Here is a 20,461-nt window from a genome sequence, read left to right on the forward strand (position 1 = left end):
TTATGTTCGCAACCACCTGAGTCCCAATATATGTGCTGAGTGTTTGATCCCACAAATCCCAAGTGGTCCAAGTTTTGCTGTTAGTAACTGCTGATTCATTTATGACCAGTAATACTTGTTGTTGTTTGATTTTGTTATGTTATGTTATATTATTTGGCGTTTATATAGTGCTCTATATATCATTGGGTATGACCTCAAAGCTCTGGTAGGTTCAACCCCCTCGAGGACCGCAGGAAAGGTCAGTTGAGAGAGTAAGTGTCGTAGGGTGCATGGGTGCACCAGTTATGTGGGCAGCTGATGTAATTGCCTGATGGTAGCTGCATCCTAGCATTAGGTGTGGTGGTGATGATATCAGTTGAATGTGTGCAGTCTGGTGGGTGGACACTCAGACTGGATTCAGGCTGCGTTAGGCCTGTAGGACGCTTATGTGTGTAGTTAGGCTGGTTTGTCATGAGGTATAGCTGCGTTTTATTAGAGTGATGAGGTGTTCATGGGGTAGTGTTTGTATGTGAGCAGCTAGGCCGAATTGATCGAGGGGTATAGCTGCACTCCAGTTGTGTGATGGTGCTGAGTAGAGAGTAAGCATTGTGATATGGGGTTGAGTATTTGGTTGGTGTTATGATCAATGGAGATCAATATTCCAGGAATTCAGGCAAGCAGATGCTTACTAGGGAATTAGTAAGCATATTCATTGGAGACATGGCTCGGGATGTCATTGAGCAATTAGACATCGGGGTGCTAGGATTCAATCACGTCCGATGGTCATGGTTGGTATTACGGAAGAGCCACATTTTTAAGGATTTGTGGAAAGTCATATAGTCTTGTGTGTGTCGAATATGTGGGGGAAGCGAGTTCCACAGAGTTGGGGCCAATGTAGAGAAGGCGGATCCTCCGATCCTAACAGAGTTAGAGGTTGGGATCGCTAGAAGGAGGGCAATGCTTGATCTTAGGGTGCGGGATGGAAGGTATGGTTTCATCAAATAAAGAATCTGACAGTCTATGAAAAAAACAAAAAAAAAAAAATATATATATATATATATATATATATATATTTTTTTTTATATTATATATATATATATTGCATTTATTATACACCCAACACCCAAGCCCAGGGGTTATCACGGTGTAATTACAGACATCTTGTTAATAAAATACAATGGGCTTCATAACGAGTTGGCCAACCGTGTCCATTTAGCACTGCTGCCGGAATCAACGGTTGATTCCGAGTCAGTGTGCACGCACATACCGGCATGCCGGTAATGGCTGCGCCGGCATGCCAGTAAGGCCCTCGAAAGCCCTGACAGAGGCATCATCAATGCGGCAGACACCAGCATCGGCATCCTAGATGGCATAAGGTACGGTATCGTAAATACTGGTACCGGACGTGCCGGTACCGGAAGCAACGTCATTGCGACGGAACGGGAAATGCTCCGGCAGCCATCTTGAAAAACACAATCCATTGCAATCCTCTGCCTACAGTATCTGGATTGGCAAACTGTGGACTGTGTCAGCAAGGTCATGGCCATGGCAACCAGAAAAGGCACAGTGCGGCTGCGAAAGCCATGTTTTAGTGATGAGGAGCTCAACATGCTCGCCGACACACTGGTTGAGAACGCAGATGTAGTGTTCTGCTCAGACCTGCGCCGTGCGGCTCAAATCCGCAAAACAAACATCTGGGAGGAAGTGGTGCAAAAGGTCTCTGCGGTGGGGACAACCCCACGCACCGTAAAAGACTGCAGGAAACGCTGGACGATCTGCGGCTGCGGGTCTGCAACATCCTATCAGCAAATCACAGCCAGGCCCGGGCCACAGGTGGCGGAGCACCATCCCCTATGAAGCTGACTTATTGGGAGGAGACATGCAGCACTGTCCTAGACATGGAGTCCATTGAGGGTGTTGGCCATTCCGAGATGGGAGTCCCTTCATCATCCTATGACGGTGAGTGACCCTTAGCGTAATACAAAAGTCACCACACACACCTAATACCCCAAGACAATGATGTAGTCCAAATGGCAAGTAGATGAGAGCAAATACATGGCCCACCACCTCCCAGCTAAAGTCAGCCCCTACAAAACAGCAGAATCCCTTGCCATGAAAACACACAACAAACCCCACTGACACAAACCACATGAGTCCCTAATTGCAAACACAAGCACCATCTGCATGCACACACACACATATACATCACGGTATAGATGCAGGCCTGACCACTGTGCCATCCCATTGCATGGTGCACACATCACTACCGATTGCACACTTGACCCACCCACCATGACCATGCATGCAGTGTAAACACCAATGCAACAACGCACACTGTGCAAGCACATCTGACCCACATCTAAACAACACATGGCACACATCCCCTGAGGCATGGCTACAGCATGCAAGCCACGATACACCTGTAGACCACCCAACAGACATTATGCCCATCATGGCTGTACCAGAAGGATGCCCAAACACTGCACCCACCCCCAACTCCTTTAAGCACCATGGCCGCCTATCAAACATGAACATGAGAATGCAAAGGACTGTAAATGTACTAGCATCGATGTATGTAGGATGTACGTTGACCCATGACTGATGCCCTGCCTCTCTGTCCCCCGGAGGCACGGGATCAGACAATGAGGTAGAAACTCAATGTGACACCAAAGAAGACACCAGCACGCCTGAGCTGAGGGAACGACGATGCCTCCATGCCCTCAACATCAAGGGCTGGCCAGAAGCGAACCACCACTCCCAAGCCACAGCCCCCCCAGCCAACAGGGTGCACAGGCTGGAGAACCAGCCGAGCAACTTCCACCAACACCCAGGAAGGAGCCCCAGCAAGGACGCACTGCTGCCATCAAGACACCCATGCCAAAAGGCACACCTGCCACAAGGTGCCAACCAAAAAAAACATCTGCCCCACAGGAAACACCTCAGGTGGATGAGGAGGGATCCCCAGCGGCCAGTGATGTGGAGGGGCCACAGCCAATGGCCACCAGCGATCTCGGTGAAGCAGCACAATCCGCGCAACATAGCGCAGAGAAGGAGGAGGAAGTGGAGGAGGCAGACACCGGAGGCTATTGCATGGCTGGCGACATGCTGAACACCCCAACCATGCTGCCTAACCCACAGTTCTCCTCCGAACATGGCTCAGGTGGACACACCTCTGCAGAGGACATGCCTGTAGTTGCACGCAGCCATGGACCCAGACACACACCACCTTTCGTGCAACCACCAGCTGCACAATCCATCAGGGACCTGGAGGGGTGGCTGACATGCATGGAGGAGTGCCAGCAGGCCATGCATGACATGGTCAAGCAGTACATTGCGGAAGGGGAAGCCACACGCCGGGCCATGCAGGAGAACTCCACAACAGTAAGCCGTGCTGTCTACCCTGTGGCCCGGTGTGTGCGGGAAGGTATGGCAGCCATGACACAGGCTGTCGCCCAGTTGGTTGCGTCTGTGGTACTCAGGGTGTCACAGAGATGGGATATCAGGATGTTGTGGTTTACTGTGTCAAAAGCAGAAGAGAGGTCAAGAAGAATGAGGACAGAGGGAGAGTTAGAGTCAAGGTTTGAGAGCAGGTCTTCAAGGGTGTTCAGAAGAGCAGTTTCCGTGCCTCTGGATGCTGCAAAGCCAAACTGATTGTCATGGAGAATACCACCAGATTCAGTGTGGAGGGTAAGCAGAGAGATAGCCAACTTCTCCAGCATTTTTCCCAGGAAGGGAGTGATAGATATCGGGCGGTAGTTTGCCGGAATGGAAGGGTCGGCGAAAGGTTTTTGGAGCAGAGGGTTGCACAATAGAGTAATTGAGAGAAGTGGGGAATACTCCAGTTGCGAAGGAGAGGTTGCAGAGGTCTGCCAAGGCTGGAGCGAGAGTGTCAATGTTGTCCTTGATGGTTTTGGAAGGGCAGGGGGTCACCTGTTTGGAAGAAGCTTTCAGAGACTGGACTTGTCTAGCAACCTCCTCAGGTGTGACAGGGGAGAGGGGGGAGAGAAGAGGGAGTGGCCGAGTGGGGCCCAAGAGATGTTGGTGCAAGAAAGGGGTCAGAGGTGAGAGGGGTCAGGATGTCCTGTGTGTTGGCAGTGAAGTGAGCAGCCAGGGCTGAGCAAAGGGCCTGGGTGGGTGCAGTAGAGGATGACGCTGCAGTCGGGTTGGCCAGTTCCTTGCAGACTTTGAAAAGTTCAGCCGTGTTGTTGGATGCTGCAGAGATGCAGGCTTGACTATGGACTCTCTTTTGGACTTGATGAGGAGTCAGTATTGCCTTTGAAGAATGCTGCAGGCCAACTTGTCAGAGGATGCACCTGAGGATCCCCATTTCCGGTCTGCTGCTCTGCACTTGTGTTACTCCCTCTGCCCCCACAGGCCATCCCACCTCCTCTGGTCCCCCCGTGATGTTCCCTTGTGCCACCACCATTCTCGCACACAGGTGTTACCTGTTTTGCTTGATTCTTCTATCCTGCTCCCACCTCACCCACCTCAAGCCTACTTCTGCAGGAGTCTGTCCTGATAAATTCTGCTTTCACCATCACCGTCTTGTGGCCAATGCTGGATTTGACTTTTATGGACTTCATTCATTCACGGTGCGTCACCTTTTCTCAACTCTCATGCTGGACTTACTTTGCATCTTGTACTCATGGGGGCCCTGAATCATGCTGTTCCCATCTTCATCTTGTATCCTGGATTGCAACATTATGTGTTACTACTGATTTCTGCAATTGTATTCACTCTCCCCTTTTGCTTCTCCACTCTTTTGACTGCTAACTCTCTATTCTCTCCTCCTTTCCCTTCTCCCTTTTCCTATCTCCTCCCCTTACTTTCTTCTATGCACTTACTCTATCAGAATTGTCCCTGAACCTAGTATGATAGCAACCTCGTCTGTCTCCTCCCCCCTCCCCTTACTGGTTTTTCCTCCCCAACCCCCCTCCAGCACTATCTGAAATGTTGTCAGGCCTAGTGTGATAGTCACTTGTTTTGTTCCTCTTCTACCTTTCTGCACCCCTCTCCCTCACCTTTTGTTTTTCTCTGGCTCTACAAGAAATGTCGTCAGGCCTAGTATGGTAGTCACCAGTCTGTTTCCATTTCCTTCCCACTCTCCCCCTCCCTTCCTTATCTATGGGCCTCATTCTGAGTAGGGCGGTAAGGGATACCGGGCCTTACCGCCCCCTTACCCTTACCCTTACCGCCCTACTACGAGGTCCCTTAGCGGGTCCCTTCCTTAACGCCTGGTCTGGCCAAGCATCCAAGGTATGGCCTGTGGTATGTGTCGGACCAGATGGTAGAATGGAGAGAGAAAGAGGGTCACATAGGTTGCGGAAAGGTCCTGAAGAGTTGGGAGAGTCAAGGTGTATGTTAAAATTCCCCTGCAGGAGGAGTTGGGAAGAGGAGCAAAGGAGAGCAGAGGCCAGGTCCGCCCATTCTGAGAGGAAGCGGGTAGACTGACCCAGTGATAGAAGGTGGCCAGAGTAAGACAGGAGGCAGAAGAGAGAGAGAGCCTGCAGACCAGGCATTCAAAGGAGGAGCAGGCCTGAGTTGGAATAACGGAAACAGGGATCCACTCAGGAAAGATGAGGGCTAATCCACCTCCTGGCCTGTTGTACCTGGGCTCGGAGAGGATCTTGTAGCCTTCAGGGAGAAGTGTCTCAAAACTTGTGTCAGAGCTGTCCTTAAACCATGTCTCAGTGAGGGCAAGAACATCAAGATCCATGAGTTCAAGGAGTTGGCAGATGTCAGAGAAGTGCTTGACTGCAGAGTTGAGTGTGGCAACATGGAGCCTGTTGACATTTTTGAGAGACTTAAGGGGGGTTACAGGGAGCAGAAGTCCCCCCCATAAGTGTCAGGAAGGCCTGAGAGATTGTGGTAGGAGGAGGTAGAGGACCAGAAGATGACCAGGATGTCAGTGAGGAGAGTGCAGGCAAGGGAGCCAGGCAAGTTGTAGGTAGCAAGGGAGCCGTAGTGAGAGAGGCAATATGGTCAGGAGGAGGAGAGGGAGCCAGGGAGGCAGTGGAAGCAGATGACAAGGGAGCCCGTGAGGAGGTAGGTGGAAAGTTGATACAGTGAGGGAAGAGCCTATCAAAAAGTAGGAGGTTGGATAGAGGCCCTTGTTCCAGGATGGTACCATTCCGATTGACATTTATGATGACCCTGGAGGTGGATGAGAAGGAAGAAGGACCTCCCAGCAGGTGCCACCATTAATGTGTGAGGAAGATAAAAGAGAGAGCAGAGCAACCATATGAAGAGTCCAAAGGTCGGGTGAAGGGACGATAAAGAGGGTATTGGTGAGAGTCTCTCTGGTGGAAGCACTGACGTAGGTGTCAGCGATAGGCAGGCCTGGGTTGGAGCCCAGTGTATCCTTCTTGAGTTTCTTCCTGCCAGACTTAGTGAGAGGTGAAGGGTATGAGATAGAGAAGCAGTTTGAGAAGATATGAGAGATAGTAAGTGCCATAGAGAAGGGCACAGAGTGTGGTACACTTAACCACGCAGAGCAGCTGAGGTACGTTGGGGGGGGGGGCGTAGGCAGGAGACACACAAGGGAAATACAAGCAGGACTGGGAAAAAAATAACAAAAAAAACAATGGGAACTGAAAGGGTAAAGGAGCAGAGGGCAAAGGTAGTGGCCAGCAGTGCAGTCCCCAGAAAAGCAGATGTGAGCACCTAAAATCGATTTTAAGCTACAGGCATACAAACAATGCAGGATGAAAACACATCTAATTTCGATTTTAAACTAAACAGTCACAGACAATGGAGGTTGAAAACACACCTACATTCTATATTTAACTAAGCAATCACAGAAAATGCAGGATGAAAAACACACCTAAATTCGAATGATGTGACACAGGTATTCCAGCACAGCAGTACAGACGTGGGGGCAGTGGAGGTGATTAGGGAGTGGAAATGCAATATGAAGTGTGCACATGAAGAAAACAGCAGAGAAAGAGCAATGAGAATTAATGGAGGGCGCAAGGGTAAAAAGTCAGGGGAGGGAAGATGCAGGCAACGGAACAACAGTTAGGACTCACATGATGGTAAGAGGGGGTGCCACAGTCCAGGGGCACATGGATGGAGTGTTTGACATAGTGGTGCATGTCTTTGCCAGTAGTGGCGTGATGTAAGGAAGCAAGGGGGAGGGCTGCTTGCCCAGTCAGGCCGGTCCGAAACCTTAGATTGCGGCCTTTGATTTGCAAGGGCCTGCTTTTTCCTAAGGCAGTTGAAACAGGCTCAATTTGCCAGGGATCTTGCAGACAACCAGTTATCAGAATGGATGTTCTTATAGTGCAGGAGGAGTTTATTATTTATTTATTTATTTATGCAGGGAGGAAATCTTTTCTGTTGATCACAAAAGAATGTACAATAGATAAGAAATCAGATTTGACGGAAAGCAATGAGCTTCTTACAATGCGGTGAGTTTAAGTGACAATATGACCAGGTTGTGGGGGGAGTAAATGGAACAGTCACTGGGGACAATACAGGGGTACATACATAGATTAAAGACACCCAAAATTAATTAGCTGTGTTAGGGATGTGACCATAATGCATGAATTGCTAGAGTGGAGGCAGTAGAAAGGGAGGGATAGGGTGGAGGCGAGGGAGAAATGTTAGCTAGAAAGCAGATGAGAGTTAGGTTAAGAAGGTAACTCAGAAGCGAGGAGATAGGCTTTTAGCTTGGTTTCAAATAAATCGTTGTGGACTGTTTCTTGGATGTCCAAGGAAGAGAATTCCATGCAAGTGGAGCAAGAAGAGAGAAAGAGCAGAAGCGACAGGAAGCACAGGGAGGACGAGAAGCCTCAAGGGTAGTCAAGGAGGCAGAGCAGAGATTACGAGATGGCATGTAAAGAGGTACATACCGGGCATAGGTTTGGAAAGCTATTTTGTACATTTGCCCTCCGTTTCCACCGTATTCACAATGGGGATGTTTGTGGCTTCACAATAATAACTTTTTTTAATTTTATTTTTTAGCTTTTTAATGCACAAATGTGTCTTGCAAAGATGACATTATTTTTACGTGTATTTTCCTTTGTGCATGCTGCTACAAGCAGAATGCAATACATTGTGGGCATTAAACAACAAGTTTGCTATAATGGAAAGCGTCCAAATAAGCAGTACCCTTCAATTAACATTTTTATTGCATCTGTCCCCATCATGTGTGTACGCTTTAAGCCTTTCAGCTATCCTCAGCACAACTTTTCACAGTCGGACTAATCCTTTAACAAAGTCCAGGACATGAAAGCAAGGCCATGCTTTCCTCCTTCGAACAGTTTCCTACAAGGCAGCCACCTGCTAGTAGGCATTAGTAGGAGCAACATCTCGAGCAGGCATCTGTTTTATATTTGACACTGCATAAGCAAAAACATATTTCACAGTTTTAAAGTTGGGTGATGGCAAGAGCAATCATTACTATAAAAACGGAATATGCGCGCAGTTAGTGGGCCTGGAAAATACAAACTGCATTTTTGATGAAACAGAATGCTCTGTGTTTTCTAAAGCAACATTGTCCTCTAGTGGCAAAATCAAAAAGACGATGGGTTGAAAAGACAGAAGTGCAAATTTGTATGCAATGATAGACAGACAGGCGCTGAAGGGCCACATATTGGTTGAGTCGTTTCTGCAAGCATACAGTTACATATGAATGTATAGCCTAAACCGTAAAATTTGCTTTCCATCGTGTTATAACTCCCTCAAATGCTTCCCCTCACTTGAACAGAAGAAATTAAAATCAGACTTTAGTTCAAACCAGGGCAGGCACCTCCGTGGAAGAGGCAACTATTGGTACCAGGGTACGATTGGCCTCTGACTGAGCGCCTGCAAACCGGAGGAGCAAGTCACAGGAGGCTGCATCGAGAGGAGCAGGATCCGAATTGGGGCTGTGTTAAGTGTACAATTGAATTGTGTATGTTATGTGTGTGAATAAGCAAATATGTGATGTAAGGGGGCTTGCTCATCTGAATGAGGGAGTGAATGCTCTGTGAATGCCTTTTGTAATTAATGTTGTGTGAATGAATGAGCAAGTGAATGCTGTTTGAATGCTGCGTTAATGTGTGTTTGAATGAGCGAGCACATTTGCGTGTGATTGTGTTGGGTTTGTGTCGGCCCGAAACGCTGATTGGGGGGAAGAGGGGGGCTCCAGGTTTTTTTTTACTGGGCCTCTATGATACTGTATCATACTGTATCATAGAGGCCCAGAAAAAATGCCATGCTACAGTAAGAAATGGTGAGACTGGCTACATCAAAATGCCAGTCTAGCCACATAATAACACTTATCAGACTTGCTGCACTTATCATGCCTGCTGTAGAGCAAGCCTGATAAGTGCTATTATGTGGCTAGACTGGCACTTTGGTGCAGCCAGTCTAGTCATTTCTTACTGTGACATACCATTTTTTGTTACTGGAAATCTATGATACTGTATCATAGCTGGCCAGTAAGAAATGTCATACCACAGTAAGGTAAAATGTGTAGTTCGGCTGTGTGGGAAAACATTCGTAATTCCGTAACACTTATCATGCTTGTTGTATCAGCGTCTAGCCATTTCTTACTGTGGCGTCACACTTTTTACTGGGCATCTATGGTACTTCTTACAGGGCATCTATGATTTCTTAACATAGTAAGAAATGGCTGGACTGGCTGCACCAAAATGCTAGTCTAGCCACATAATAACACCTTTCATGCTAGTTGAATCACTGATACAGCAAGCGTGACAAGTGTTACGGAATTGCATACGCTTTTCCCACACAGCCGAACTAGAGATTTTACCTTAAAGTGGAGGATTTACCTCTAGCATCATGTTGGAGGTAAACCTGTCCCTTTAAGGCCAAATTTCGGCAAAAGCACCAAGCACTGAACCCGCCAAGGAAAAAGGGGTGGGGAAAAAAAACACCAAAGTAAGCAATTGCTGCTTTGCATACATTAAAAGAGTATTTTGAGAAAATAGGAATGACCACAAATGTTTTATGTTTCACACATATGCCTAACAGTAGTTCAAGCCTATACCCCTCCCGAAAACATATTGCACACTGGCCGCGCAGCACATTTAATTTGGGTTAACATATTAACAATAAAATGTTTGCCAACCACAAGTCATATATACCCCTTTGGACTGTCACAGGCTTTGAGCGTAAGGTGTTGGCTGTCTACCTGAGTGGGAAATGGCCAATAACCTCCAGGCAAACACTCCCCTCAAAGTGCACTCTGTCACAAACTAGCGCAAGTCTCCTGTGCCTGTGATCACATTCGGAAACTGATGGTCTCTGCTATTTCAGACGCGCATATAAGCGTTATGGGCCCAACTCTCAAAAACGAGTGCAAATGAAAAAATCGTAGAGGATGGCCTCAACGGTGACCTGCTCAATGCAGGAGGGGCTGGACAGTGAGTGGTGCAAAGATGCGCTCTCCAGACCCCTTCCATACATTACTGTTGAGTGTGCAACAGGCTCCCAGCAACCACATGGTTGTTGGGAGAGCATTTCACAAGGAAGGCCTTTAAAGGGTGCATCTCTGTGAAGTTACCTGAAACAAACTCAGCATTTCCGTCCCCATTCAGGGGATGGAAATGCTAGTGTGCAGGGTCGGACTGGGACTAGAAATAGGCCCGGACACACAAAAAAAAGTGGCCCACCCCTCGCCTCAGAAAAGTGGCCCACCCCTCGCCTCAGAAAAGTGGCCCACCCCCCACCTCAAAAAAGTGGCCCTCATGCGACTGCAGAATAACCTGAAGAAGGAACTTGGATAGAGGTAGCTAATAGAGGCAGGCCCACAACAGTAAACACCCAAATGCGTGCATTGCAATGCCCCCATCTACCTTAAACACTGGCCTCGTGAAAGAAGGTGAGTGAGGCGTTAACATGCTGCACCCAAGCTCACCCGTTTCAGTGCACACAGTCAGACAGTCATTCATGCACAGATAGGAAACACTTCTAAGATGCGCGTGCGTAACGTGTAGCGTAGTGATCAAGGTAGGATGGCTGCCCGGCCAACATAAACAGAACACACTGCTCTCTAAAGCCCTCCTTTGCCCACCAGCAGCCCAACTAACGTTTCTAAAATACCAAATGACGTTTTTAGTGATATATATTTTGGGTCAACGTAAGTAAATGCGGGCGGGCCTAAAATAACATGTGACTACGTGGGGATATGGCAAAAACAAACGCAGAACAAGAAAGACAAATAACAAATTACAAAACTTTTCACCCAAAAATGTAAAGTAGCCAACCATAATAAATAAGTGATCAGGCTGCAATGGATGGAGTCGTAATTTGCTGGGGGAGCCACAGATGCAGTGACACTTGCAACTCAACAAACAGGAACACGTTTGAAGGCAAGACGCAAGTTGTCGAGGCTAGCGAGAGTGCATGGCCAGATTATAGAACACACACACACACAACAGCACACACGGCTTGTCACACGCAGTTTAGCAAATCTGTTAAACACCCAGAAAACAAATTCCACGCCGTGTTTGTTTCTATTTGTACAAATGCTGCACATCAATGGCCTTTAAGAACACCAGGTTAAACTAAATTGCTACTGTTTGAAAGAGCCAGAGAAGAGTGCCGCCGGTGTGCCCCATCCATGGAAATCAATGCTTGTGTCAGAGAAAGCAATTAACAGTTGTGTTTGTGTATTACAGAACGTGGATGTCTGTAACATAACATTAACATATCCAGGCAGTGCTACGTTTACATTAGTGCAGGAAGCATGCACGCCAACATCTGGACCGCAATGAAACGTAAAGTCTCTTGCAGTGGCTGTTTTAAGTGTGTTCATAATGAGACAGAAAGAGCAAAAGAGGGGACTAGTTAGGGGTGACGAGTGAGGCAACTTGGCATTGGAAATGAGAGCGGGTGAATTGTTACGTTTGAGGGAGTGTGTGTCGGGAATGAGAGTTTAGGAGGATGGGGGAGAGCAAGAAGATTGAGCAGTCAGAGTAAGTAAAGTGTGTAGGTTGGGGGAGAGGACTGGAAAGGAGGGAGAAGCCGAACTCGACGAGGATGAGATGGGGAAGGATGTATAGGGAAGGGAATTCAGGCAGACATACGAGTGAAGGAGTAAGGCGTGAAATGAAGGACCACCTTGGAGACGAAATGATGGAGAGTAGAAAAAGAAGGAGGAGGGGCCGAGTGTGGCATGCGGAAGAGGAATAGGCAGGAGAGCAAGTTGGAGGGCAGGAGTCAAGAGAAGGAAATGAGGAAAAAAGGGGCAGAGGCGCATATGAGTGGGGGGTGGGGGGGCATGGGAAGGGCAGCATGAAAGGAGGGGAAGTTGCATTAATATAGCTTTAGAAATAAAATGGACCACTGTACAGACAGAAATGAACAGAGGCCAGGAAGCATGGCAAGGAATGAGGGGTATCAGACAGAAACAGGTAGGGATCAGAAACGTGGTGGGGCGGGAGGGGTTAGAAACAGTTGGGGAGGGAAGGTTAGAAACATGTGTGGATTAGAAACTGGTGGGGTCAGAAAAAGGGGAGGGCTTTAAAAACAAGGTCCGAGGAAGGAGCAGGTGGGGGGGAGAGGATGGTGGGCCCGCAGACAAGAGGGGGCAAACTGTTGGAACTTGGAAGAGAGAGGGAGAAGGAACTAATCAGGGATGTGGCGGACGCAGGGTGGTGGGGAAGAGGGCAGGCGCGGATAGAAACAGGCAGATAAGGAACGGAGAGTAACAGGGGTGAGAAGAGGTGGGAGGGGGCAGACAGACATTGTCTGGAGGAGGCAACTCTGGGGAGCAAGGTGTTAGTGGGGCCAAGAGTGGATTGAGATGTGCTGGGGGAGGCGGTGGGAGGGATGGGATGATGGTAAAGTGTCGAGAGTATGGAGTACTAGCAGGAGGGACTGAGGCGGGAGGGGATGGTATGGCAAATGGGGGAAATCGGGTTGGTGAGAGAGTCAGAGAGAGTTGGGGCAGTGGGCACAGTGTGTGTGGCAGGTGGGGCGGTGTGGTATATTCGAGGGGAGACGCGGGCCGAGGCAGGCAGTGGCACAGGTGTTGGTGGGGTGTGTTGGGAACCTAGAGTGGAGCGCGACAGGCAGAACAGTGTGTGGCAGAGTGGGGGGAAGTTAGGAGTAGTCAGAGATGGGATGCGATGGATGTGAGAGAGTAGGGAAGGTGAGGGGTGGGTGTGGGAGAGCGTCAGATCCATGGGAGCCCAGGCAGGGTGGGGGAGTTGGGAGTACAGGGAGGGAGGGATGTCTCGTTGGAGTGAATTGGGAGTTCAGGCTGGGTGGGGTCCTGGACAGTCATGGACATGGTCGGGGGGGTGGAGTAGGCGAGGGTTGGTGTACTATAGGGTGCTGGCGGGGTGGGAAATTGGAAGAGAGGTCACATTGCGCATGGGGTGAAGTGATGGGCGAGTGATGAGGAGCATAGGAGTCAGGACCTGCCGAAAGGTGGGTGCTGTATTATAGTACATTTCCTATGAGGCCTAGTCGTCATTTAGCAGAAAAAGTGCTAAATGTTTGCCTTAAAGCATAGGCCCTGTGTGGATCAATCAATCTTTCTTACCTCACGGACACGGTCGAGAGAGTAGTCGACTCTTCTGTATTTAAGTGTAGCCGCCCGCAGCACCGGTCAACAACTGCTGCCTGCCTGCCAGTTGGTGTTGCTGCTGCTGGGCTCAGGCTTGCACTCACTTCGGTCGACGGACGGTCCCTGTCTGTCTTCTCGGGCCGGGGGGCCTGCCTGCTGGGCTGGTGCTGCGGTGCGTGTGTGTCCTCTGTCGTCACGTCAAGTGGGTACTGTCTGCCAGAGCCAGTCCACTGGCTGTCTCGTCGTGGGGTCGGGTGACGGGTGGCCAAAATATAATGCCCAGGGTGAGGAGGGGAGGCCCACTTTATTCTCAGACTGAGTCACGTGTCTCTCCGCCGACTTCATTGTGGCGACACAGAGTCTGTATCGACCCCCAGCCCCAGGCACAAGTTGCTTTCAACTTTGCAGGGCAAGCAACACGTGATGTAACGTTGTTGTTAGTTCCTGCAAAGTTGAACTTGTTGTGTGAACTTCCCCGCCCCCAGCCCAGCCAGCTCTGCTGCTGCAGAGACAGTAGCACTAGGCCGCCGGCGCTGCCCGGGCCCGGTGCAATGTTCACAATCGTAATTGTATTAACACTTGAGTCGACTTGACTAGGACTTCAGTTCATCAATCATCACAGGAGCACATCGCACGGCCACCGGGCCACCAACCACCCGCTGCGCCACCGCCGGCCTGGTGGCGGCGGCCGGCCCTGATGCATGCATGCAATTTGCAATTGCAAATCATCAAAGCAAGGTAACAATGTGTTGTTACCTTGCGTTGATGAATAATTATGCTTCCAGCAGCGCACCAGGCAGCTCCTCCAGCTTGCTCCAGGCAGCCTGGCTCCAGCCCCTGGGAACATGGCTGTAATCCCCCCCTGGCCCCTGCCCGGCCCCACCCAGAGTCTCAAATTCCTTTCTGATGCTGGCCTGGCCCCGAGCCTCAGGCGAGCTGCTCGGGCCGCACCCAGGCTGCCGCCCACGGAACACACATCTATCTTCATAATTGATAGTGAGACTGACATCAACAATTTTACAACAAAAGTTAAACAAATAATGATGGCCCAGCTTAGGCCGTGCCATGCGCGGCCCGCAGGCCGCAGCAGACACTCTGTGAGTGAGTCGCCGACTCGCGCTGCATATATTACTAAACATTTTACCGGCAAAAAAACCGGCCCAGGGGTGACCTCATGAAAACTGGCCCCCCAGGTCCTCAAAGGTCATCGGCCACTGGCCGATGGGCCGATGCGGCCAGTCCAACCCTGCTAGTGTGACAGCAAAAGGTTACTTAACAAAAAAATAACAGGGTCATAAATGACACTGTTCTGATTTGCACCTCCCCTGCTTCTGTTCCCAACCGGTGCAGGGGGGTGACCCTAATTTCTGCGCATTTAAAAGCACATCTTGTTTGTGAATTTGGGATGCGCTTTTAAATGCGCACAAGCACCCTCTTATTTGTACAAATGCGCAAAGGGAGGACAATTGGCGTATTTCTTTTACCCTCCATCATGCATCTTGATGTTACTCAATTTTTCCTTCTACTCCCTCTTCTTCTTCTCTTCTGGCATAGCCTTCAATCTTAACTTTGTGTACCTTCTGCATCATTCTCCAGCCTCCCTGTCTTCTTCCTTTCCCCCTGCATCCATACCCCTCAAATAAGATGGTCCCATGCTCTCAGGATCCCCAACTTCATCTATCACCCTCACCTACTGCACATCTGCACCTCTCCCACACATTCTGTCACTCTTGCACTTGGCCTCTGGAATGCACAATCCGTCTCCAACAAGTCTCGATACATCACCGACCACTTCACCTCTTATCAAACTCAACTTTTCATGTATTGCATTCACAGAAACCTTGCCATCCCCTCATGACTCTGCTACACTTGTAGCTCTCCACACTGACTGCTACTTTCTCCCACTCTCCCAGACATGTTGGGAAGGGTGGCAGTATGGGGTTCCTTATCAACGCTGCCACTCTACCTCCCTTTGACAACAACTCCTTCTCTTTTGAATATGCCACTATTCAACTTCTCCCTTCTACTCCTCCCACTGTTAGGGGTCTCAATCGAGCCCCTGGTTCGCTCAACTCCTTCTTCTTCCCTGATCTGACCCTTTTTCTTGTGTCACTTCCTAACGACATCCCCATTGGCATACTGGGGTACTTTAGCCTTCTCAGCCACCTGCCTTGAACTTAAATCCCTTCTATCTGACGAATCCCTCTACTCCCTTGATGATCAGCCTTCCCACACTAGTGGGAACTCTCTGGACCTTGTCTTTCTCTCTAATTCACTCTCCTCCTCTGAAAACTCCATTGGTACCTCTCCTTCTGATTGCTCTACTGTTAACTTTAACCTTTAACACCGATGACTACTCATCTCCATCCTTCAATGACTAAGAGAAAATTCAGGCAGGACTTGCTTGCTCGTTGTCTTGAAGAGGTGAGGACCTGTCCCCTGTCTCTTTCCCCTATTCATGCCTCTTCCATTGACCATACTTTTTTCTGACTCCCACTATGCACATATGACTCCATTTGACCATCACTATCTTGCTTGCACATTCACACCATCCTGTCCCCGTCTTCAGCCTTGATCACCTCTGAAATTCAGACCCTCAAAACAAACATGCACTGTGACCTATGACGCTGGCGCAAATTATGGACACCTTCCCTACTCATAGCCTACAAAGATTCCCTTGCTGCCTTAACCTCTGAACTGGACTCTGCCAAATCCTCTGACTTCACAAACCTAATTTCTTCTCTTCCCTGCAATCACCCACGCAAACTTAGATTTTTGCTCACACTTCCCAAGCCAGTAACATCACTTTCTCCCTTTCTGCTACTGACTTTGCTCACTACTTGACCTCTAAAATCTCTACAATTCGGGACACACTCACAACCCTTCCCTCTCTCTGTCTCCCCAATCCTTTTTCTGTCCACCACCTCTCCCCCCACCCCTTCTATGCTTGACTACTTTTCCCTTTCTTCTCGTATTGAATTAGCAACCATGCTTCATAGTACCAACCCATTTTGTGCTCCTTCAACTCTATTGCTCCCCAAATGGTCAAAGACTTAGTCTCCATCACTTCCCTTATCTCCCTGAGCTGTTTAACCTCTCTCTCTCTTTCTGCCGGACTTCTTCAAATCTGCAACTGTCTTACCCTTAGTGAAGAAACCCTCTGCTGATCAAAATGTCCCTGCAAACTGTCACCCCATTCTCTCTTTCCCCATTATTCAAACGTTCTTGAGCATGTGGTCTTCGACTGGGTCACCAAGTACCTTGAGGATAATGGCCTTGGAGGTCGACTTCAATCTGTCCTCTGTAACAAATCCTCCACTGAGATAGCAATCATGCACGTCTCCAACTTAATCTCTAATGCGCACCACTCCAAACTCTCTTCTATAGTCATCCTTTTGGATCCGTCTGCCGCTTTTGACATTGTCGACGACGCCTCTCTCATTCTCACGCTCCAAGACATTGGGTTCACAAATCTGCTCTTGCCTGGATCGCATCCTCTCTGGAAGGTCAATCCTTTAAAATCTCTTGGAACTGCCAAAACTCTGATCCCAACCCTGTTGGTGACCACAAGGATCAGTCTTTGGACTTCTGTTCTTCACCCTCTTTACCTCTGCCTTAGGATGACTTATTTCATCCTTCGGATTTCAGTGTCACCTTTTTGGTGAAGATATTCAAATATTGTAATCCATTTCTTCCTTCACTCCAGCTATCTTGGAACAAATTACAAACGGTCTCACTCCAGATCGACACTGGATGACTCTCCGTTGCTTCATGCTGAACACTTCAAAAATGGAAGTAATCTTTCTCCCAGCTTCCAATGCCATCTCTACCCTTCCCTCTCCTATCGCCTTCTTACTCCCTCACCCGAGCCTCGCAGTCTTGGTGTTCTCTTTGATAGTGACCTATGGCTTCAACAATTTATCACTACCACTGCCTCTGCTGCTCTTATTAACCATGTCAACATTCTGAAAATGTGTCCTTTTTTTTACTAACCACCCTCCAACATCTCTAATCTCCACTCTTGTGCTCAGAAAATGGAATTACTGCTGAAGCCTACACCTTGGCCTTCCACTTTACTCCCTCTTATCTCTAGACAAAGTCCTCAACTTTGATATACCCACGCACTACAACCTACACAGATCCTCCCCCACTTCTACCTACCGACAGCATGCCGTGTGGCTCTCCATTCAAAACTGCTCTTTTTTCAAGTTCCTTCTCCTTGTCTGCAAAATTATCAATGGTTTTGCTCATCAGCCCTACCTGCTTGTATCCCAGTTTACTCAACATCTCATTCCCCCCCAATCCTCCTTGTCACTCAACCTCACTGCCCCATATTCTCACTTTGCCTCCTCTCACTTCCCCTCTTTCTCATTGCTTGCCCCAAGAGTATTAGTGACAGAAAGATACAGACTAGAGAGGGCTGTGTCAGAGTGTGAGTCAGTCGTGGGAGTAGGGGGCAGAGAGAAAGTAGCGGCAAAGGCCTCCACTGACACACGCCTCATGGGCCGGATGACCGAGAAGGTTGGTGGCAGTGCTTGGGTAGGCCTCACTTGGGGGACAGACAGTATCATGTAGGAGGAGAGCAGAAAGTGCTCAGTCCAAGAGATAGGAGTGGTGATAGGATTAGAGAGGGGGATGTCACAAAAGATGAGAACATCTAAGGTGTGCCCGTATAGAGTGTGTCAGGTCGGAGGGTAGAATAGAAAGAGAGAGAGTATCGCAGAGATTCCGGGAGAGCCCCGAGGAGGGTTTAGAAGCAACCAGATGGATGTTGATGTCTTCGAGTAGGAGAAGTTGAGAGGTAGAGACAAGGAGAGCCGAGGAAAGGTTAGCCCGTTCAGTGAGGAAGAGGGTGACCTAGCCAGGTGGCCTGTAGATAGTGGTCACAGTTAGAGAGAGTCTGCAGACCAGGGATTCAAAGGAGGAATAGGCCTGCATAGGGATGACAGAAGCAGGGACCCACTCGGGAAAGATCAGTGCTACTCCACCTGCAGGACGGTTGGTTCTGGGTTCGGAGAGGCTCTTGTAGCCCTCGGGGAGGAAAGTGTCAAAACGCGTGACAGAACTGGCTGTGAACCATCTCTTGGTGAGAATGAGAACATCCAGGTTGAATTCCTCAAGGAGGTGACAGATGTCAGAGAAGTGTTTGACAGCTGAACGAGAGCTGAGGGTAGCGATGTGGAGCAGGTTGCCACATTTGAAAGACTTCCGTTGAGGGGTACATGCTTAAGATATGCCCTGCAGAGGTGGTAGAGGGGCCCAGGGGTGGGCAGAGGAAGAAGAAGAAGACGAAGAGGAGGGTGCCAGAGAAGAGATGGAAGGAGTAGCAGGAGAAAGGAGGAAGTTGATAAGATGCAGGAAGTGTCTATCGAAAAGGAGGAGATTGGGTTTAGGGCTCTGGACCAAAACAGTGCCATTCAGATAGACATTAATGATGTTCTTGATGGGTTGGAAGGAGGCCAAGAGGACCTCCCCCCAGTGCCACCATTAATGGGAGAGAAGGAAAAAGGAGAGAGAACAGAGACCATATGAGGGCTCCATAGGTCTGGAGAGGGAACGACAAAGAGGATGTCGGTAAGAGTCTGTTTGGAGGAAGCACTGGTATAGGTATCAGCGATAGGGAGGCCTAGGTTGGAGACCAGGATGTCCCTCTTGAACTTCTTATTCCAGACTTCTTCCAGACTTAGTGAGAGGGATAGGGTAGGAGATAGAGTAGCAGTTAGAGAAGGTAGGAGTTACGGAGAGCATCATAGAGGGTGTTAGGAGGAGGGAGAGCAAGCAGGCAGATGCAGGATGTGCCAGCACAATTAGGGGGGAACAAGTAACGGGTACTCCCAACAGGAGGGGGGGTCATGGAGAAGTTCTAGAGAAGTTGGAGAGAGCCAAAGATCAACAGATCAAAGCAAACAGTTACAGAGTTAGACAGTTATGGGGGGCGGGGACCAAGAGTAGGAGAGAGCCTAAGGGCACAGGTCACAGCAAACAGTTACACATTTACACTGTTCAGGGAGAGACCTAGACAAAGAAGAGGGGCTAAGGGCAACGGATCAAGCAAAACAGTAACACAAATTGGGGGTGGGACCTAGGGAGTTGGTAATGGCCAGGAGGGCACAGGTACCACAAAGGGGGGACCTGGAAAGGCAGCAAAAACAAGAAACACAAAGTATGGCTAACCTCTGGAGGGGAGAGCCTAAGATTGTGCAAGGAACAGCGTATGTAAAGTTACACGGTAGGTGGAAGTACGTACAAAGGCCGGGAGTATAGGTATGATGTGATAGGTTATTTATAACGCGCTTAATACCCAGAGGTTTCTAAGCGCAGACCCGGGGATCGAACTTGTGTTGCTCCGTGTCGTCTTGCTTCCAAGGCAAGCACATTGCCGCTGAGCTATCCTCCCGAGACAAGTAGGTAGAGAGCAGTAATGGTTGCTCTCCCTCCCCGCACTTTTCTTACCTTATGGACGCAGATGGTCGACAACTGCATCACGGGATCGTAATGTGTGCCGCTACCCCTGTCCTGGGTCCTGCGGTCCTGGATCCTGCGAGGTGGGATAAAATCCTAAACAAGAGCTCACTTGATCTGATAGTATTTACTATAGTGGAGCTATCTAATTAGTGAACAAACAAATAACAAGAGATAGAGGAGATCAAGGAACAGTTAGTGATACTACAATGGAGGGAAGACCTGAACAAGATCTTGGAGGATACCAACCGTAAATTAGACTCTTATTGTAAAGACATTGAACATCGTAAGATAAGGATATTTTGTAGGGATACCCTTGATTATGCCAGAGACATCATTTACACCTGGCAGTAATTTTACATCACCAGTAGCAAAGTAGCGACTAGACAACCTAGACAAACACCAACTACTGGAAACACGGATAGCAGTGACATCACGGGTGGGGAAGGAGAGAATATTGTGAATATAGCCAACTCCACAATAGCCCACACCAAAGTA

Source organism: Ambystoma mexicanum, chromosome 5q (genome assembly GCF_040938575.1).
Source record: "Ambystoma mexicanum isolate Mex_15411 chromosome 5q, UKY_AmexF1_1, whole genome shotgun sequence".
Taxonomy (NCBI): Eukaryota; Metazoa; Chordata; class Amphibia; order Caudata; family Ambystomatidae; genus Ambystoma; species Ambystoma mexicanum.